The following is a 22,285-nucleotide window of genomic DNA, read 5'->3' on the forward strand; positions in this document are numbered from 1 at the left end:
AGTCTTGTAAGTGTTAATTTGACACATCTGTATACCTTGGTTGTAACAAGTGGTTACTTGAGTTAATGTTGCCTTCCAAGCATTTTTGCCCAGAGAACTTCCGCTCACTGGTTTCTATTTTTTTCTTATCATTCTCTGTCATGTGGGAAAGTCGCAGGAAATCAGCACTTTATGAAATCCTTAGACCAACCTATCTGGCACCAATAACCACGGCACATTCACAGTGACTTAATTGACCTTTCTTCCCAAATTTGACTCTTCAGTGCCATGACACATTATTTTTACTATTAAACTGAAGCTGATATATCCAAAACTAATACCTAATCATTCCAGTTGCTAGAGTACGATTATGCGCTGTCAACCATCAGTTTAATCTAACCCAGTAATAAAAACCTTGTTCTTTGTGGCCACTTACAGATTACAGCTGAGCAGGGGTGACATAAAGCAGAACGGTAAATAAATTTTTTTAAGTCTTTGATTTCTTTATTTATTGATTTGGAGTTTCATTTTCAAGCTTCAATCCTAAACCTACATGATTATCGTTTTTATGAATGTGAAGGTAAGCGATCTGAATGGAAAGACATCTCTGCATTCGACATGAACTCCCATTACAGCAAGCGCTATAATGAGTTATGTATTGCAGCAACATGTTGTAGCACCACAGGACACCATGACAACAACATAGACCTTCAGCAATTTGCAGTCACGAAACAAAAAGAGGAATTTTAGCACAAGTGTATTATTCATTGTACACACGCTGACTCAGTGTTTTGACAGCTTGCGACCTCTGATTTCTCTTCTTTCATTTTTTCTGTTCTACTGGGAAATAAAGGTATCTGTTTAAAGAGATGTCAGGTCATTCAATGTGATAATAAGTCACTCAAGCTCTGAAATCAACCATTCAAAGAATCTTTTGATTGCTGAAATGTTGCCGGTTTAGAAAGAGTCCTGACCTTAAGCTGATTAAAGTGTACACACAAGACAACCCACGGATAACGCTGAACTGAAACTTGGCTTCTAATGAGCTGTGGTTTCAAAAACCTGACCTGTCAGTAGCCCTGGTCAATAGCCGTTTGACTGAGCGCTATGCTTATTAAGATGGTTCATTATTTATTCTCTGTGTCTGTGCTGGAGGAAGATCCTGGGCAGGAGTATAAAAAATATTTACATATAGATTAAATCAAACACTTAAGTCTAAAATAAGATCCTAAAACTCCAGAGTATTTCAGACTTTACACACAGAGACTATCGCGCGTGTGTGATAGACACACTGAGATAATTACGTAGCCTCTGACAGAAGGTTAGTCCTCTTTGGATAAGATTATCTCTTCAAAATTTTGAATGCATTTCAAGACACGTGTCAAGATATTCTTGAAATAAACCGTGCCTAAAAGTTTAAAGGCACACCATAGATGTACTTGCAGTGTCAACACTAGCATCTGCCATGCAGAGATCATACCTGGAGTTTATTGTCAGTGGGGCTGGATGATTCATTGCCCCAGCGTACCGAGAATCTGCTTTAATTTCACTCTTCTGCGTGGGCCATTCATAGCGTCTGTTTGCAACCGTTAAATCGTTAAAGTGACGTTTGGCCGTCTTACTATAAGGCAGTGCAGGCTGAGACAGGAAGCAATTAGTCTTAACTCTTACATTTGTGGTTAATTAAAGATCTTCCACCTCCTTCGGATGAGTGCGTTATCATCGCTACAGGAGCCTCGGTGCATTAAGAGGTCTTCTTTTGGCTTATATTTCACTAAAGTCAAATTTTGTATTTCCGGTTCTTAAATGTAAGTGGTCTTGTTTCCCCGGCGATGGCGAGGAGGTACAGTGTATCGCACAATGTGGTCCTTTATGTGGCTCAATAACATTTATGTGGCTTCTAGTGCTTCAAATAATCTCATATTCAGCATGAGACTTTTAAAATGCCATCTTACATTTTTCCCACGTTGAAACGACTCTCGCTCTTGAAATGTTTTACTGGTTTTAATGAGCTCTGCGCGTCCAGGCCGTGGAGGCTGTGTGTGTTTGGGTTACTGCTTCCTAATGCAGCAATTAGACTAATGAGACTGTTACTTATGCTCTTTAAACACCATCGTTCGCTTTAGTTTGTCTCTCAGATGCCTTGCCCTTCATCTGTGTGTCCTCCAGGAGAAAATAAACTTTCTCAAAAGAAGATCATTCGATATTTGCACTGAATTTCTGAATGTAAAAAATCTGTTAATAATTGTAATATTTAGCAGCTATTAGTTCGATTCAGGTGCCTATATTAAAATATGTATTTATTATCGTGGATAAATTGGATCTTAGATTGATTTACATCAAGGGTGATGTCAGAAAGCTTAATACTAAGGAAAAAATGCGTTTATGAAGCTGATGCATATCACTCCAAGCCAGCAGAGGGTTGTGCTCTTTTTGCATGGCTAAACTGAACTGCAGTGAAGTAAAGAAATGATGAAGGTTAAGTGTGAAATTAATTGTAGTTTCATGCTTCATTCCCCCCTGAACATGCCCCAAGACACTTAGATGACATTTTTTATTTACAGTCCAACAGTCTTTCCTCGTCAGCACTTCTCTCACCTCACTTACAGCCTCTCTCCTGTTCACTGTTTGTGCTGTTACCAGATATTTCTGCAGAACATCTACAACAAAGGTTTTACAGTAGGGACTAGTAGTGGTTTTAATCAAAGGAATAACTTAGGCCCTGAAATGGACCTATGCTATTCTATAGAAACAATGCACATTTTTCCAATACTAGCCTGGAAAAGTAAACTCTTTGTGAGTCATTAATAACAGTTTGGGCTGTAAAAGATTTTGAACTTGTGGACTGGAGTTTCAGCTGATCGTAAAATTGCATAAAATATGATATAAATACTTTATTTGGGAGTGGTTTTATGCAAATAATCTTTGAAACAATTACACTATAATTAATGAATGTATCCTGTATGTATCAAAATGATAAATTTGGACCCAAGTGCATGGCTTTAATGGGATTATTGATGCAACATCTGAAGTTTCACTGAGGGCTCGCCACAACACAGGGCTCTGAATATTTGATTGGGACAGCTTTTTTTTGTGTTTCCTGACCCAACCCTCTCAGAGTTTTATTGGGATCATTTGCCTGTTAGATAAATATGTTAACCACTACAGTCTGGAGCCGTTGTTAATAGAATGGCTTGATAATTAAACTGGAATTAAATTAAAAAGACAAGCAGTACTGAGAACAAGTAGGCATGCAAAAAGAGCACTGGGTACGTGTATGTCACTGGTAAAGAGGCTCTTAATCCTGAGTTTTCCTTATTGAATCTTTACCTGTATAGTTTGGTGTTAAAAATGTCTGTTGTTTTGGAAGTCAGATGGTGTTGGGGTGTAATTTCCCTTTTGTTCTAAATGACTATTAATATTGCTAAATTATATTATAAAGATATCTGAATAAAGAAACGTTTGAAATCTGTTTGATTCTATTGTCCAGTGAGCCGCAATCTAGGATCAACAATGTCATGATGTAATTATGGTAAAAGTAAATTGATGAATGCAGAAGCAGGATGTCGAAACTGCTTCATGTAGGTGACTTTGATGTACAGCACACTGTGACGCTCACACTGGCAGTAATATTGCAACCTTCACTTTATTTTGAAAAGTCATGGACTGAGGACCGTTATAGTAGCCGAAATCATCCTACAGCATGAATTCCTCTGTGTTGTATAGTGACACTGATAGGAGGTTAGATTTTAGAGTGACTTCATAGTCAGCTGCAAGATGAGCACTTTAATGATTCTGATAAATGACATTAACACTGGAGGGATACATCAATCAGTAGAAGTGGAAATGGACATTTTATTGGGGTTATTGCTTTTGACCTTTATGCCCTTGAGTGGTTTCCACAACTATGACACGTCCTTGTGTCTGATCATATGCTTTTTATTTACAAACCCAACACTGTGTTTTGCAATCTCTGCCATTACAATTTGTGAATAATTGTTGCCTTCTGTCATCAAGCTGCCAAAGCATCAGGCAGGCAGTAACAGAGAGGAAACGGTGTATATTGGGCTCAGTTGTGTAAATGACTGCTGGCTGCCGAGTCCTATCTCCTCTCTGCTTCACTCACTCCCTCTCTCCCTCCCTCCATCTTCAGTCTGCACTGCACAGAGAGAAGCATGTGGAGGGGAATTGTAAATGTGCCGAGCTATGGGAAAGTGTGTATGCAGAGTGCACGAGTGTTTCTGAGAGACAGGGACAAGGTATAAGAAAGAGGAATTACAAGCGGGGTGCCCGCTTCGCTCCTGGCATTATTGTAATTGTGTGCTGCATGTGCGTGAGTATGCATGTAACTGTGTGCACGCTGCAATGCTGAACAGGAAAAGTTGCTGCTTCAGCCCACCCTTCTCTGGGATTATGTAGCATCTGAGGGCAACACTGCGTCTCGGGAAGCGTGGCGTGGGATCGGGCCCGCAGAGTGGGATGAAGGGCCGGCGCTGCTGGGAGCCGGGGACCATCCGCTCCCTCTGCAACTCAGGCTGCCTGAGTTCACTCAACCAGGGTCAGTACAGTTTTGGCTAAAACTACAGCACGGCAACATAGAGCCGTCACACTCCTCGCGGTCCAACAGCGAAAGCTTCCTCATTCCGCCATCTGCTCGTCATCTTACGTTTGAAAGATAGCTGTCATTCCTCCATCCATCTCTCCCTCTCTCTGTGTCTCCTATCTGCTGTCTCGGCTCCCTACGCTCCCGCAGCCTACTTTAACAATGCAGCACCTCATGCTGTAGAAAGAGCGGTGTGTCATCTTTCTTGCCCTCTTAGCTGCATGCAGTCCTTTCTTCTCTTACCCTTCTTTCTCCTGTGCTGCTCTTACTCACATTCATTTCCTCTCTCTTCTTTGCGCCTGCTCCACCTTACATTTGCATATGGATGAGACAGAGCATGCCAGGCCTGCGTATTGGCAGTGTGTGTCTGTGTACACATATTATGTGTGTAGAGTTCACTGCACCATCACAAACTGTAAACTGGGAGGTCCTGTGTATCCCAGGGTCCTAGAACCTGTTATTTACATATTGTAGTAGGATGGTGGATAATAAGTCTCTGTTATGTCTACAGATCAGTATAACTTTGTTTCCCCCATTTAACACTTATAGGAAATTATAGCTATAATATACTGGTAACAGATTTCTTGCAGAACAAATGCATGTGTAAATGACTACATGGTTATCTTTGGAGCAACAATGCTAAATTTCTCAGCCATCGCATCTCCCCTCAGTATAAAATGTGTCTATCCATTTTATACTGTCTCTTCCAGGTCTCTCACTTCATCTATTGCTTTCCTGCCCACGGCAGAGTTGGACAGTGTGGAGTTGAACAGCTGTGCTCTTAAGCCCTGGGCTCCCAGTCCCCGCGCTTTGTCTGTTTGTTCACTCAAATGAGGTTGGCATAAGTAGTGTAGCGCCTGGTGTTTTATGATCTAATACAGTGCAGTCCTTTTCATACTAGACTTCCACACATTTTCTGTAATGTGAATGCAAGTGATGAAACTGCATAAAGAACAAGAGTCTGGATCAATGCATCACAAATATCTGGTCCAAAAGCAATAAATTGGATTCCTTCAAGGACAAACTAATAGTGCTAACAGTACTGAAAAGTGTTTAATGGAATAAATCAAAACCCTACATGCTTGTTGCATTGTACTTTAAATATATGGGTGTGTACTATTAGTGTCATATCTCCCAAAGCCTCAGAAGAGACGGTGTTCACTGATATTTTGAAATTTGAAACGGGGATATTAAAGAAATGAAGGTTGATGTAATGTAATGTCTGGGATTGTCTGTTTTGATGTAATATTTAATTAAATGTAGTTACTAATATACACCCACCTTTTTTTTTCTTTCTTTTTTTTTTTTGTGAAATTACCTCTGAGATGACAAAGTGTTGGACACTAAAAACAATGTACTGTACTTCAGTAAACTTATTTGACCCATGTTGACAGAAAGAGAAACCATAAAGCTGAAACTGTCCTGAAATCTGAGCATCACAGAGACTCTGATATTTATTCATTTGTGTTGCAAAGGCATGTTCATCCCTCCTTTTTTTTTCTAGATGCACTTCTTAATTATGCCAGTGAGCTTACCAGCACATGCACTCATGACTCTTTATTAGGTACATGTTGCTGGTACCAGGTTGGATTCCTTTTTGCCTTCAGAACTGTTTTAATTCTTCAGGGTACAGATTCAATACAGTGCTGGAAACATTCCTCTGAGATTTTGATCCATATTAACATGATCGCATTGCACAGTTGCTGCAGATTTGTTGGCTGACCATCCATGATGTGAACCTGCTGTTCCACTACATCCCAAAGGTGCTCTTTTGGATTGGTATCCAGTGACTATGGAGACCCTTTGAGCCCAATGGACTCCTCTTTATGTTGAAGAACCCAGTTTGAGATTATTCGTGACACTGTGCTTGAAGCGGCCATTAGAAGATAGGATAGGTACACTGTGGTCAAGTGATGGACATGGTCAACAAGAATACTCGGACAGTGGGGTTTAAATGATGCTCAGTCAGTACGAAGATGCCCAAAGGGTGCCAAAAAATATCCTCCAAACAATTACACCAGCAACAGCAGCCTGAACTCTTGATGCAAGGCAGGGTGGATCCTTGGTTTTAGGTTGTTTTTGTCATATTCTGACCTAACTATCTAAAAGTTGTAGCAGAAATTCAATCTCAGCAGATCGCAATATTTTCCCGAACTTCTTTGTACAATTTTAGTGTCCCTATGCAAATGGTAGCCTCAGTTTCCTGTTCTTAGCTCACGAACAGGTGTGGTCATCTGCTGCTATAGCCCATCTGCTTCAAGGTTCTACCTGTTGTGCATTCAGAGATGCTTTTCTGCACACATGTGTTGTAACTTGTGATTATTTTAGTTACTGTTGTCTTTCTATAAGTTGGAATCAATCCAGTCATATTTGTCTGACCTCTGACATCAACAAGGCATTTTAATCCAGAGAGCTGCTGCTCAGTGGATGTTTTCTCTTTTTCGGACCATTCACCTATAAACTATAGAGGCGGTTGTCTTGATGCATGCTTAATCATCCAGGTAAGGAAATCCCAAAAAGTCGATTCTGTTCATCGGGACATGGTGTTTTCAGTGGGAGAAATGTTGGATGTTTCATTACACATCCAAGTGACTTCTTCATTCTCAGCTGACTGCAGGTTTCCCCAACCTTATAAACAGTACATTTACATAAAGACTGAAACTAGCACCATTGAATGAACAATGGGCTGTGAGGCGAGTTTCTTGATCATTAATATACAAATTGTCATGATCATTGATCAATGACCACGAGTACCATTCACAGAGATTTGGGGAATGGCCGCAATCACAGCATTGTAAGATGGTGAAAGATGTACCCTTAGGCCCCCTCCTCGATTCAGAGATGGTCTTTCCCTTTTCACATAAATGGCCTCTTTGACTCCCCGCTCAAACCAGCCTTCCTCCCTGTTCAGTACATCCTTATCATTGAAAGAGTGTCAACTGGCCTGTAGGTGTAAATAGACTGCAGAGTCCTGGCCTGACGAGTTAGCTCTTCTGTGTTGTGCCTCCTGGCACTTAACAGTGTACGCAATATAATACTCTGTTTGTGTTGGGGGACCAGATCTTTGAGGTGGACCAATTTTTGGCGCAGCGTGTTTTGGTGTTTAAAAGCCACAGATATGCAGTGTTTGGAGAAAATGCATCGCAACTGTTCCGATATTCCTGACACATAAGGAATCACTAAGGGTTTTCGCTTAGGCAATAGTTGTTCTTCTTCTTTCCTGGAACAGCTGGAGCTTTCTTTAGATGTTTTCCAAGCTTTGACAAATGTCCAGCTGGGATAACCACATTTACTCAGGGCCTTCTTGATATGATGTTCTTCTGCTTCCCTGGTCGCTGTATCTGTGTTCGGTCTGTATTGTAGTGTCCTGATGACACCCAGTTTGTGCTGCAGTAGACGATGAGAGTCAAACCTTAAACCTACGCATGTGGATCAGTATTTACGGTACACTTCGACTTTTAAATGTGCACCACTACTGATGGAAATCTCACACCTAAGAAGCTTGTCATTTTTCATATCATCCCTGGTGAATTCGATGTGTTGGTCCATCGAGTTACTGTCTAGAGGTGGTTCTGAGGGAAAATCCCAGCAGATCAACAGTTTCTGAAATAGATCACTCCATCTGGCTCCAACAGCCATACCACATTTAAAGTGACATAAATCATGCTTCTTCCCTGAGGGTATCTTAACCATGCCCCAAATTCATGGAGTCAATGCCATGTGATTAGCTGATACAGTAATGAGGAATATAACAGGTATATGCAATAAAGTAGCCAGTGAGTATATATAAAAACACACATAGATATAAATAAACATATAAAATAAAATAATCTGAATTGTCTGTTTTTTGTTGTCAAGAAATTATAAGATTAAGAAAGTTGGCCTCCATTGGAGTCGAGCAATATAAAGACATGTTTTTAGAAGTTTTCTAAAAATTATTAAGCCATAGTTGTGGAAACCACTCAGTTCACTGTAACAGGGCATTGCTGAAACAAGCAACAAATGCGGCAGCCCGAGTAATAAGATCGTATTTTACCAATATACCACATGACCCACTGTAAACACACCACATGTGACAATCATATTTTGTTGACTGCTATGCCAGTGTCACTGTTTGTAGGACAGTTTTGGTTTTAGTTGTGAAAGGAAATGTATTCCTTATTGTAAGGATGAATTTTAATGCCAACAATGCTGAGTGTAATCTAGCGACCTCCTTATACATCTAATTTAAATGTTCACGAAGATGATTGGAAATAACAGAGAATGCCTTTTATGCCCATATCATTTCCAAAAAAGTAACGACACTTGTGAGCCATATATTCATGAACTATTTTACCTTTTAATTGTAACATTAGTGCCTGACTGTAAGATGTCTAATGACTCAGTCAGTATTTAGGAGAGATTGTCGTCCAATAAGATTATGAAGCTTTAGAGCATGGCTGCCTCACACTGTCATCTCTGTTTCCCAGTAAGTATTTCCTCTTCATATTTTAAAAACACGAAGATGTAGTAGAAACTCCACTAATCAATGCATGATGTCATTGTGGCTACATTTTGAGTGGACCATTTCCTGTGAATCACACTTGTATCTGAAGATGCTTCACGACTAATTAGCGAGACCATTACATGAAAACATGCTGGATTTCATGAAAATCTCAACTAGTGAGTTTGTTGCTGTTATGTTTAAAGTATATATATACTAGCTGTGGGTCAAACTGAAGAGCTTTCATAGACCGCCCTCCTTCTCTTCATGTAATGGCCTGAGCAGCATTTTGCATTGTCATAAATGAAGGCCTTATGTGTGGGAACATCTATTCACGAATACATCCTTTCAATTTTGCAAATATAGCACACATTAGCCTCCAAATAAATCACTGCAGACTGTTTCAAATGACAAACACAGGCTTTGCATTTTGCTGTTGAGTGCCTTTTTTTTTTTTTTTTTTTTTTTTTTTTAACTGCTGCAGTACCCTGATATCCATGTCATGTGTGACTAGACCTGCGTAGTAGAGCTCAGTTTGTATTCTGAGGTTGTAGGATAATTAATGACCTCAACCTTCAGACTGTGCATGCAGTAAAGCTGGAGCTATTTAACTCTCGCAGCTCTGATGCACCAACTGGGAATTTGTCAATTGAATTTACTCAGCATACCACAATATAAACCTATAGTTTAGTAGTCAGCAGACTGATTGTTTTCTTTCTTTCTTTCTTTGTCCTAGCAGATTATGTTTGTAACTTCAAACTCGTGCACAGTTGCTGCAGTTTGGCGTTAATCGTTTCTTTTGTTTGCTGCTTTCTGAGAGGGTTCGATCGGATGCACCGCCAGGGCTGTACTGCAGAGCTCTGGGGACAGTGATGGGTTACACTGCACAGTTTCTCATTTGCTTGTGGAGTGCCATGCTACTGGTTTTAACCTGCTGTCTCCTCAGTTTATCTCCTTGTGATGTATCTCAGGGGAGGTATGGAGCCAGTTGGCAATTACTGGCCAGGATTACAGTTATCTCCCCTGGGACTCATCCTGGCTCTTTGTCTAGCTTGTTCCCTCCACTGTTTCTCATTTCTTTCTTTACTCATGCACACTCCATCAAAATACCCAACAGCAAAACTGTCATCCCTCCTTTCTCTGCTGTCTGTTCTGAAACAAACTCTTTATGATGGAAATTGAGTGGTCTCAAGTTTACACGTCTTGTGATAAGAAAGGGCGTGTTTTCAATACATATAATACAAAAATCTGGACTTTTCATTTAAAACAAATAATTTACAAACACGAACCTTATAACATGTAATTGCATTACTGCATACTGTACATAGTAACTGATTATGGGAAAAACATGACCACTAGCTGACATCATTCATGTCCTCTCGTGCTCGTACAGGAGAGGATGACTGCAAATCGATACAAAGTTGTTCTGAGGGATCACCTTTGCCCCATGATGAAACATTAACCTTAAGGAAGTGGACTCTTCCAGGATGACAACGCCCTAATCCATAGGATATAAGGAGTCACTGAATATTGTGACAAGTATGAAAACGATGTGAAGCAAATGCTAATGCAGATGTTGAACACCCATGTGAGCTTTTAGGCAACAACCTCTACCACCTTCATCAAAATTCCAAATGAGGGAATATCTTTTTGTAGAAAGGATGCACTGCCAGGGACTTTAATTCATTTTTCAGTTGGCCCAGTTAGTTGGTTCACCTTTAAACCCTGAGAAGGTCTTAAAAAAATATAAGTGCTTTATATCATTTGAAAGCACTATCAACTTACCCCACAAAAAACACTCAATCTAAAAAAAAACCCAGAAAATCACTATATGTTTGTTACTATGGGTTTTTTTTTTTTCTTCATTTAAGTCACCATCTGTAAAAGAGGCATACTTTCAGTGCTTTTCCCTATGTTCCTAAAGAAGGAGTGTTCATGTTTCTAAAAGAGACTCGTATCCCAATTTGCTAATGTTTTCTGCAAAGTGACAGGTTTAGCTTTAATAAAATAAAAATAAATGTATCTTCCCTCTATGTGGATATCTGAAACATCAGGAAACATAAAGGGCATTTATGTTGAAATAAGAGACTGTGTCAGGGCCCGACAATAACCCGTTGTCCAAATGTATTGTCTCACACAACTGATTAGATATCAGGAAATTACCCTCTTTCAGCAAATATGGCTATTTTGACTGGACCTTCATTAGATCAGTATGAATAATAGAAAAAGAGTCCTGAAATATAACTTGACATTTAAAGCACACAACAAATTCTTTAAGTGCTATGATTATTTGAATGTAAGGTAATGCCACAGCTGCCCTAAATTAACAGTACTGGTAATGACCTAAATCATTTTTCATGTTTCTGCAATAGTTAATCCTCTAGTTTGTGCAAGCTTCATATTCCAAAGTATATTTTTAATGAAAATTTCCATTTGTCATCTCCTATGTGAATTTTCAAATTTACTGTTTTAATAAAAAAGCTGAAAAAATGGTAAAGCACATTATTATTTTTGATCAAAATGCCAGTTTACAGCTATTAGCTTGCATTATTGAACAGAAAATAATTGTCTTGGTGGTTAAATGTTGCACTTCATTCATTTCTGTCTAATCAGAGAAGTCTGGTGTAAAATTTTGTAGAAAAATCATGAATTTACTGAATCTCCTGTGTTTTCTTGTGTTCATAACAGGTGATCTAATACATTTGTTGAGCATGTATGTGTCAGCATGACTCTGTTTTGGAATTAAACAGTTTTCACTTCCTAATGTTGAAATGATGAATTCATTCTTTTTTATCGTCATAATAAATTCGATACATGCTGCAGGTTTCAAACCGGCCTCCACAGTCAGCTGCTCAGTTGTCATTGTGACTCGTAACCCCCCCCCAAAAAAAAATGGGGGAAAAAGTTGTTTTTTTCTCCTCGATAAAGCTATTTTAAAAACAAAAACAAAAAAACTAGTTGAATTAGCAGCATGTTACCATCGTTAATCCAGAGGGACAGTGCATTTTTCACATTTTCTTTCTTTCTTTTTTTTTTTTTTTTTAAATATACGTCTGCATATTATGCCACAGGGTAACTTCTTGACAGCCACAGGCCTGGCTCCACTGATCTGACAGCCTACCCTCAGGGACTCGCAGAGAGACGAGCCCTGACAGTGAGATGGCAAACTACTGCTCATCCAATTACATACTTCTGCTGCCTATTCTCCACCTTCCACTTCTTCCATCACTCAAAACTTGGGTGCTCACTACAAAGATTGACAGTGGGGAATGAGTGAAGGACAGAGGAACCGTATACATATGCAGAAGCTAGCTGCTTTGTGTCCATGTAATGAAATGTTGTGATTGGACAAGCTATGACCTATACAGCAGACATGTGTGTAGCTTAGTTTATGCTAGACACAAATAATTGTTTAAATTTGGTCTGAGAAGGAGGATGAAGTAGGTAGACTTGGAGGTAGACTTACATTTGTGTTAATGCAAGGTTGTTCGAGGTAGTAGGCTGTGGGGGAGGTACTGAAGGTAGTTCACCCTTGAAGCATGACTGGCATGGTAATGACTTTGTTCTGAGAAACCATCTATCAACATCTGCTGTTGTAAGGGAAGTGGTTGGAGATGTAAATAGGTGGGCTAGGCAGTGGCGCCAATACATAAACAACATAGATCAGCATTTTAGTGACGTGGGTTTATTGTAAAAGCCATTACTAATTTGTTAATTGAAGTCCAAGTGATACCCACTTGGTGCCAACCCAAAGGATTTTCTTCTACAGTATTCAGTCTTGTCAAGTTGTGCTTAACGTTTTGTTTTTGCTGCATAGATCTGAAAGGATATTACAGAAAGGACATTTCTACTACTTGGGGGACACAAACTTTGTTTTCTGGTTTCTGCTTAAAGGTGCAGGGTGTCAACAGAGTAGAACCCAAATCCAAAATATGAATTAGAATGATTTTTGGTTGGAGAATTTATTTTGCAGGCGGTGTACTGTAAGCAGTCTCTTCTGCACAAATATGCTTTGGTACATGTGACAGTTTATTTTTAAGTGGCATCACTGAGAGCTGTTGAACTCTTTGGCAGAATGGGGGTAAATAATATGAGCCAGGCATCACTGCAATTTTGGATGTTTCTTTTTCCAGCCACGTATTTGAATTTAATATCAAATGGTCCCAGCTGTACATCTAATTTACCAGTGGAATGGGATCACCACCAGTTAGTGAAATCCCCCGTTATTTAAAATTTGCTCAGTGCTCTCCATGGTCATGGGCTTCTTTTTTTTCTTTTTCTTTTTTTTTTTTTCTTGTCACAGCAGCTCTCAAGTTATCCTGATATTATCCAGAGTCTATGTAATTTCACACTCTTAAACGTGGACGTGAGCATTAGTGTTTGGCTTAGTTAGTGGTGACTTTACTAGGGTGACCATATTTTGATTTCCAAAAGAGAGGACACTTGGCCCAGTCATGAAGAATTTTAATAATACTGTTTGCTTAATTTTTTTTAAAAACATATTTAAAACATGCATTATCTGTGCGGTTAATGAATGGTGAAATGTAAAAGCTTATGACATTTTTTTTTAAGTCAACAAGTGCAAAAACAAACAAACAAACAAAAAAAACCCTTAAAAACCTCTGGAATGAAAAAATGTTACAGAAATAATGCCTCATCTGTATAAGAAAAATTACCAGTGAGGTATTGTGCAATGGTTTCTGCTGTCTCATTTGGCGTTTCTAACCTCAATTAATTTTGTTTGCACGCCACCATTCTTCCAGTCAAAGTATGATTGGGAATATTTTCTCTGTTCCATGGTTACTTAAGTCTGAGAAATGCCACCGTACTGGATTTCATAAAGAGCTTCAGGAGTGACTTCCACTGAGTGTAACACTATCACACCATTGACAATAGCTTCAGTCTTAGTGCAGGCACTGCTGAACTTTTTAGTTTGGAAATGCTTCTGATTTTTTTTATGGATTTTTAAAAAAAATTTTTTTATTATTATTATTTTTAGTAACACACTAGTGCAATCCATGGATCTATAGCTATTGGGATGCTTCATAGTATGAAATGCCAGTGCACCCTCTGCTGCAAAAACAGCATACATACAACAGCATCCTTGTTTTTCCCAGGTGTAACAAAGAACTCAATCAAGTTACCAGATGAAATTTCTCGCACAGCCTTTTTATGTTTTTATGTGTCTAAGTAACCTTTGTAAGACACACAAACGTCTGTGCCAGCTCTGCACACAGTGCACTACGCCTCCCATTTATTCCGACCGGAATGGTACGAGGGAAATTTCTTTTGCAGTTTGTCTGAAAAGATGCACTTGTGCTTTGGCGTCTTTTGAGCGCGCCGCTGCGCGCTCTGTCCCGTCTGTAAGCGCGGAACAACACTTAACACAGCAGTTCAGGGATGACGTTGCACATATCTGTCCTCTGTAGGATTATAGGAAAACCCGGACATTTTCATCCATCTCGAAAATCCCCCCGGACGCCCTGGACAGAACGTGAAAAGTGGACATGTCCGGGGAAAAGAGGACGGTTGGTCACCAGTGGTTCTTAACCTTGTTGGAGGTACCAAACCCCACCAGTTTCATATGTGCATTCACTGAACCCCTCTTTAGTGAAAAATATGATTTTTTTTTTTTCTCAAATTCAAGACATATGTTTTTTTACTGATGCACAAAATGAGCCGTGCATGTCACGGCGGAGGTTCTGCCAAACCCCTGAGACCGACTCATGGAGCCCCTAGGGTTCGAGCGAACCCAGGTTAAGAACCACTGCCCTAGACTTTACCATCCCAGCAAACCTGATTTTCAATGAGAAAGGAAGTTTCATGATTTTATTTGATTTCATTGAGGCAAAGTCTCCAATGTTTTGTGCATAACCTCAATGATTTATTAAGAAACTTGAGGCCCAGATTCATCATGCTATGCTTTTAACAGACGTTCTTGAATGTTGCTGTCGGTCCACAAACTATTCTCTGTTCAGTGAAATCATAAATGTAACATTGCTGTTAAGAAATATAGTTTTTTTTTTTTTTTTTTTGTTAAATAAAAAACCTCTCAAACTATATAATCAAAAACAAAAGTTTTGAACATGCAGCAACTTAATTATCCAATTCCATAATATTTGAAAATGGCGAATTGCTGCCTTGTGGGATCGAGTTCAACGCCATACCAACTCAGCCACTAACTTTTTAAATCAGTTTAGAGCTGCACTGACATAGTCATGCTTTATCAATTTAGGGCTAATTTCATTAGCCTGTCCATATCTCTCTGAAGTTGCTCTTTGGGTCTTTCAGTTCACCTTTTTCACTTTGTCCTAGTTTTGTTTGCTCTGCAGTTTTAACACACAGTCCAGTCGATTTTGTGACTTTACATCGTCAGCCTTTTCCTTTTCTTTTCTTGAGTTTCTCTGCAGTGACTTTGCTGAAATTTTGTGTAATTGGAGACCTACTGTACTGGTAATGGGAGGATGGTGGTTTCATTTTCCAACCTAGGTTTCTATTGGGATTTGTTATCGCTGCAGGGGTGCTGGGCTGGTCTTTGACAGGACTGCTTAGGTTTTATCTCTTTTCTTTCTAATGACCAGGCAGCTGAATTTCTGAAATCCTCCTGAACATGTTTACAAAGTCCCACACGCGGTAGAGATCAGTGGCCTGTGTGTGTGTGTGTGTGTGTGTGTGCTGCATCTTACTGGATGTACTTTGGTTACCTTTGGATTAAAATGGACACCCAGGAATTCCAACATGGTGAGATTTTTATTTTATTCTGTATTCATCTTTTCTAGTTGTAGTACAGTAATGTACTACAACTAGAACAGAACAGAAATTTTTCATTTTGTCTATTTAACTACTGCAGTAGTAGTTAAAAAAAATGATAGCACTAATAACTAGGGGTGCAACAATACACAAAATTCACGGTTCGATATTTTTTCGATACAAAAAAATGTTCATGCCTTTTTAATTTGTCATTTATTAAATTTTCACGGCACATTTCGCACCACATCTCTGTGCGTTCATCATTTGTTTGAAGCCAGCTGACCTCCTGCAACTACTTTTCCGAGAATACATGCTTCTTTTGTGGTTCGGACTCCTTCTGACATTTCTTTGGAGGTGGAGGAACATCACAGTAATTGTTTAAAGGAGCTTGCTTCTTCGACATCTTTCTAAACAAATGTCTGTCCTCCTCCTGAAAATCTTATGTATGCAAACACGCGTTGCAACTTCTTATCTTGTGCCCGTTTTTTATTTTGACAGCGAATGCGCACCTGCGGACCACTTATGTGCAGCCCTGGTTATTTAGCTCGTCATATTGCAGCCACAGAAATTCTTTTGTCCATGAAACCATAAAGCTGCACTTTCTTTTTGCCTTATAGTCTGATTTGTCATAACTTCTCCGTTTTGTGGTAAGCTTTTCTTTGGCTGTCACTTCTTCACCCTGACCTGTCTTATTTGGCTCAGCAGAACTGAAATATTGTGGCGAGCTCAGACAAGGAGGAGACGGAGGTATCATTTGGTCTTGCTTCCCGTGAGCTAGCCAGGGAGCACAGCCGTTTATTGACATCTGCAGAAGAACACTGCCGCTAGCTAACTGCTCAGCGCAGCAACAACAACAACAACACACAGGGCGCCCTCTGACCCCGGAAGGACACACCGTCGCAGCGAGAGGGCGTCACCCGTCACTATGGCAACATAAACAAAACATAACTGTACAAACAGAACCCCGAACAGCCCTGACCCGCTACAATATATATCCTGCTGCTTTTACACACGCACTCACATAACGCTCAGCGATTCTCTGCGCGATCAACCTCTCACATGTTTAAGCTGCGGGAGATTTCACTTGTCATGTTTGCATAGTAAGCTAACGATTGATAAGACTATGTCAGAGGAATTGGTGCGCAAATTATCATCACTCACCAATCAGTGCTGTCGCTCTCTATACACAGTTCACGCGATTGCAAAGTGAAAGCAAAAAACAAGGGCAAATTCAAACGCGATTTCAATATGTCACATATTGACAGTGGCTCACCGATGCCAATGACATAATTACCCAGCTACATTTCCGAAAGAATGCAAAAGCATTGACATATATTTTTCCTTCCTACGATAGGCCGACGGGCAGGGCAGAGATATATTTTGGTAGCCCGACTGGAAAAATCTCTAGCCCCGGGACGTCGGGCAGGCGATTTTGCTGATTGAGGAATCACTCATCTTTGGAAAAGAGAGTTTATTACAGAGAAATGGCTCTTTCCAAAATAAAAGCTATACTATACGCTTCTTCTGGGCTATATTCTCAGCAGCATATTAAACATATCAGGTCACCATAAGGAGAATCATGTGCTAACGGCTGTCTAAATGACTCGGGTAAAGTTTGTAGCATGCGTGCTTGTTGTTTTTGTCTGCTTCCACTTGTCTTTGCACTAGGATGATGTCGGTGTAAATGTGCAGTCATATTTGTTGTGTTCCCACTAATGCTGTCAGCATAAATCTCGTTGAAATGACGTTAACGCCACAACACGGCAACACGGCAAATCTCCGTTAACAAGCTAACACGGATCGCCCGTGCATGGGGCTAGACGGCCAACACGTTAACGAGCTAACTGCGCTAACACACTAGCTCCCACCCATGTAATTGAGCATTGCGTGGCACATCCAACATACTGTTTTTACTTTAGTCCATGACGCGCTTACCTTCAGGGTCATACGTCACATGAAAACCAAAATAGTTCCAAACGCCAGATCTGAATGAGGGTGGGGGAGGTTCAATTTGCCATGTTGCAAGGAGAGCTTAACTTCTGTCTCGCTAGCTTGCCCTGCGCTCAGTGAATCTGCGTTCGACTACTCCGCCTAGGCTGCACTGTCGAGCGCAGATCCACTGAGCGCTCAACACAGACAGCATCGTCAGAAGGAAAGTTGATAAAATAAATAAAAAAATTATTTTGTATTGTTCGATACATATGCGTACCGAACCGAAAGCACTGTATCGAACGGATCAATATCGATACGAGTATCGTTGCACCCCTACTAATAACCGTAACCACTGCAGTCACGGGAGGGACAAGCAATTAATTAGCAGTTGACTGCAGATTTCCCCAACCTTATAAACAGTACCTTTGCACAATGATGGAAACAGTTTCTTGGTCATTAATATGATCAAAGGTACTGTTTATAAGGTTGGGGAAATCTGCAGTCAACTGCTAATTAATTGCTTGTCCCTCCCTCCTGCAGTCAGCTGAGACTGAAGAAGTTACTTGGATGAGTAACGAAACATTTCTCCCACTGAAAATGCTACGTCCAGATGAACAAATTCAACTTTTGGGGATTTCTTTACCTGGATGATTGAGCATGCATCAAGACTTCTTTGTTTTTGTTTTTTAGTAACAATACAACCTAGAAAATATGTTTATTACAAAATATGTTGATAACTTCATCTGAGGAACATGAACTTCAACAACTCTTCTTTTTTTTTTTTTTTTTTTTTTTTTTTAACTCGTCTACTTTAATCCGTTGCTCCAGACTGCTGGGTTGTGGTTCGCTCTGCGTAGTGGATAGCTTTAGCTTTAGCCACTTGGTCTTTGTTAGCTTCCTTAAAATACTCATATTCTGCTAGATGAAAGTGATTTAAGTGTTTTTGTGGTGGTTCATTGGCTACTTTGGTGAACTTAATGTTTTGCTCACAGTGATGAGTTTCTACGCAAATGTTAGCATGTGACTGTTAGCATGTTAGCACAACTAACTAGCTTATCAGGAAAAAAATTCACAGATCCCAGTCAACTGGTGAATCTCTATTAAAAATAACATTAAGTTATTAGGTCTGAAAAATGTTGCTGTTATATAACAAGTTATTGTTATTAGTACTCAGTGCTGTATTTCACAAAAATGAGTCCAGTAGTACAGTAAATGGAGCATAGTTTTCAGGCACTGAATATGCATCTGTACTACCTTTTTTTTTTTTTTTTTAAATCTCTGGACAATGCTGCTAGTCAAATTTGAACTTTTGAAGTAAATGATGTACAGTGGGGCAAAAAAGTATTTAGTCAGCCACCGATTGTGCAAGTTCCCCCACTTAAAATGATGACAGAGGTCAATAATTTGCACCAGAGGTACACTTCAACTGTGAGAGACAGAATGTGAAAAGAAAATCCATGAATTCACATGGTAGGATTTGTAAAGAATTTATTCGTAAATTAGGGTGGAAAATAAGTATTTGGTCACCTCAAACAAGGAAAATCTCTGGCTCTCACAGACCTGTAACATCTTCTGTAAGAAGCTTTTCTGTCCCCCACTCGTTACCTGTATGAATGGCACCTGTTTGAACTCATCATCTGTATAAAAGACACCTGTCCACAGCCTCAAACAGTCAGACTCCAAACTCCGCCATGGCCAAGACCAAAGAGCTTTTGAAGGACACCAGGAAAAGTATTGTAGACCTGCACCAGACTGGGAAGAGTGAATCTACAATAGGCAAGCAGCTTGGTGTGAAAAATCAACTGTGGGAGCAATCATCAGAAAATGGAAGACATACAAAACCACTGATAATCTCCCTCGATCTGGGGCTCCACGCAAGATCTCATCCCGTGGGGTCAAAATGATCATGAAAACGGTGAGCAAAGATCCCAGAACCACACGGGGGGACCTGGTGAATGACCTGCAGAGAGCTGGGACCAAAGTAACAAAGGTCACCATCAGTAACACACTACAACGGCAGGGAATCAAATCCCGCAGTGCCAGACGTGTTCCGCTGCTGAAGCCAGTGCATGTCCAGGCCCGTCTGAAGTTTGCCAGAGAGCACATGGATGATACAGCAGAGGATTGGGAGAATGTCATGTGGTCAGATGAAACCAAAGTAGAACTTTTTGGTATAAACTCAACTCGTCGTGTTTGGAGGAAGAAGAATACTGAGTTGCATCCCAAGAACACCATACCTACTGTGAAGCATGGGGGTGGAAACATCATGCTATGGGGCTGTTTTTCTGCCAAGGGGACAGGACGACTGATCCGTGTTAAGGACAGAATGAATGGGGCCATGTATCGTGAGATTTTGAGCCAAAACCTCCTTCCATCAGTGAGAACTTTGAAGATTAAACGAGGCTGGGTCTTCCTACATGACAATGATCCAAAACACACCGCCCGGGCAACAAAGGAGTGGCTCCGTAAGAAGCATTTGAAAGTCCTGGAGTGGCCTAGCCAGTCTCCAGACCTCAACTCCATAGAAAAGCTGTGGCGGGAGTTGAAAGTCCATGTTGCTCGGCGACAGCCCCAAAACATCACTGCTCTCGAGAAGATCTGCATGGAGGAATGGGCCAAAATACCAGCTACTGTGTGTGCAAACCTAGTAAAGACCTATAGTAAACGTTTGACCTCTGTTATTGCCAACAAAGGTTATGTTACAAAGTATTGAGTTGTATTTTTGTTATTGACCAAATACTTATTTTCCACCCTGATTTACGAATAAATTCTTTACAAATCCTACCATGTGGATTCATGGATTTTCTTTTTCACATTCTGTCTCTCACAGTTGAAGTGTACCTCTGGTGCAAATTACTGACCTCTGTCATCATTTTAGGTGGGGGAACTTGCACAATCGGTGGCTGACTAAATACTTTTTTGCCCCACTGTATGTCTGGGTCTACCAGGCTATTACAACAAAGCCCCCAGGCAGAGATCCATGTTCCATCTGTGTAGTGTAAATGGTCTTGAAAGAGGTGATAGTGTCTTTCCTTTGAAGTCACAGCCAGCTGCCATGTTCTTATGAGAAAGTGTTTCTCTTTCCACTCACCACTACTATGACAGTCTTCCCGTCAGCTGCATAATGAACCTTTTCAACGTGACAAAGCATACTCTGCAGGCTCGGGTGTAGAAGCCCGCAGAACAGCATTCTACAGACATTAGAGCATTAGAGGGTCAGCAGGGTGGATTAGAGGGTGAAAAGAATTTCTCTCCACACTCGAACTTTTAACCTCACTAATACAGGAATATATTTTCTATGTCGAGATAAGCAGTGTCCCTCTTGTCCTCATTTTCGTTGCTTTTCAGCCTGTCTTCCCCTCCCATTCCTCCTCCTTCCATTTTGTCATCTGTTTTCTTTGCTCCAGTGGCAGCAGTAATTTTAGATGCCTCTCCTCTGGTGTGCTTGTTGGGATGTTACAGCTTTTCAACATGCCATAATGTGTCGAGAACAAGGACGCTTCCACCTAAGCTGGTGCTTTTTGATTTATCCCCACCATATGGGCTTGTTTTTGATTTATGATGATAGAAACGCCCAGCACAGATGTGGGGAAGTATTCGTGTGAAATCAGATTTGGAAGTGAATATATCTTGATTTAAAAAGTTCCCTGGTGGTTTTTTAAAAATGCTCTATAGCAGAGTGTCCTGGTGATCAGAAAGTTATGGGGACATAACGCATAAACTACAAGATGAACTATTTGATAGATAAAGTACCACACAGAAAAAATAAAAAATAGGAACGTTGGCTGTGACATACATCAAGTTCTCTGTCCAGAATCGATTGTAGGCTTAAAATCCTCCAATAAAATCCTTCATAATAGAGTTTGTTCTTCATGAAGCTTGTGTATAAATCATATTTGTTCCTAAAGCTTTATGGTTCTACTTCCTTTTTTGGATTTGCTTCTTTAACGATGTTGCTAGGCTGTTTGTGGACTCGTGTTTTTGCCCCTTGGTATATTTCCGTCTTTCTGTGCGTGTCCTTCTGCTTGCGGTGCATGTGTATATGCGTGTCACACAGCTGACACTGCAATACTGTTCTCATATGTTTTCTTTAACCTTGAGTAACCTCTGTTTAGACATATCACAGGGTAAGGCTGCTGCTGCTTCAAAGGTTCACAGAGCTCATGGTTACAGATAAGCTGTCCACATTAAATGGCATTATAAAACTCACACTACACTTTTTTTTTTTTTTTTTTAAAGAGACTGGCAAGAATTTCTTTAACTGTTTAAGGGACAGTTGTTTTCAGACTGTCCCTTAAGAAAACAAAATAACTGTAAGAACTGTGGCCCAGTAACCTCACATCTTTTCTCGGTTAACACTACAGTGTCTATAAAAAGTTAACTGTGTCATAGGTTGGACAGTGACATTCACAGAACAGTTGAGAAATCAGATATTTCTTTGATTGCACAAGTTCATTAGATATTTAGGAAAACTTAAGAAATGTATTTTCAATTAGGTATTAATTGTTCTTTATTTTTATGTGACCCATGCCATTTAG

The 22,285-nt window shown here is 40.1% G+C and overlaps 1 protein-coding gene across 1 annotated transcript in view; it reads left to right on the forward strand.

Moving 5' to 3' along the window:
• Positions 1 to 22,285, forward strand: part of osbp2b (oxysterol binding protein 2b) — a 52,739-nt gene that overhangs the window by 11,881 nt on the left and 18,573 nt on the right. The gene's annotated exons all lie outside the window — the stretch shown is intronic.

This window comes from Maylandia zebra, linkage group LG12, assembly GCF_041146795.1.
Source record: "Maylandia zebra isolate NMK-2024a linkage group LG12, Mzebra_GT3a, whole genome shotgun sequence".
Lineage (NCBI taxonomy): Eukaryota > Metazoa > Chordata > Actinopteri > Cichliformes > Cichlidae > Maylandia > Maylandia zebra.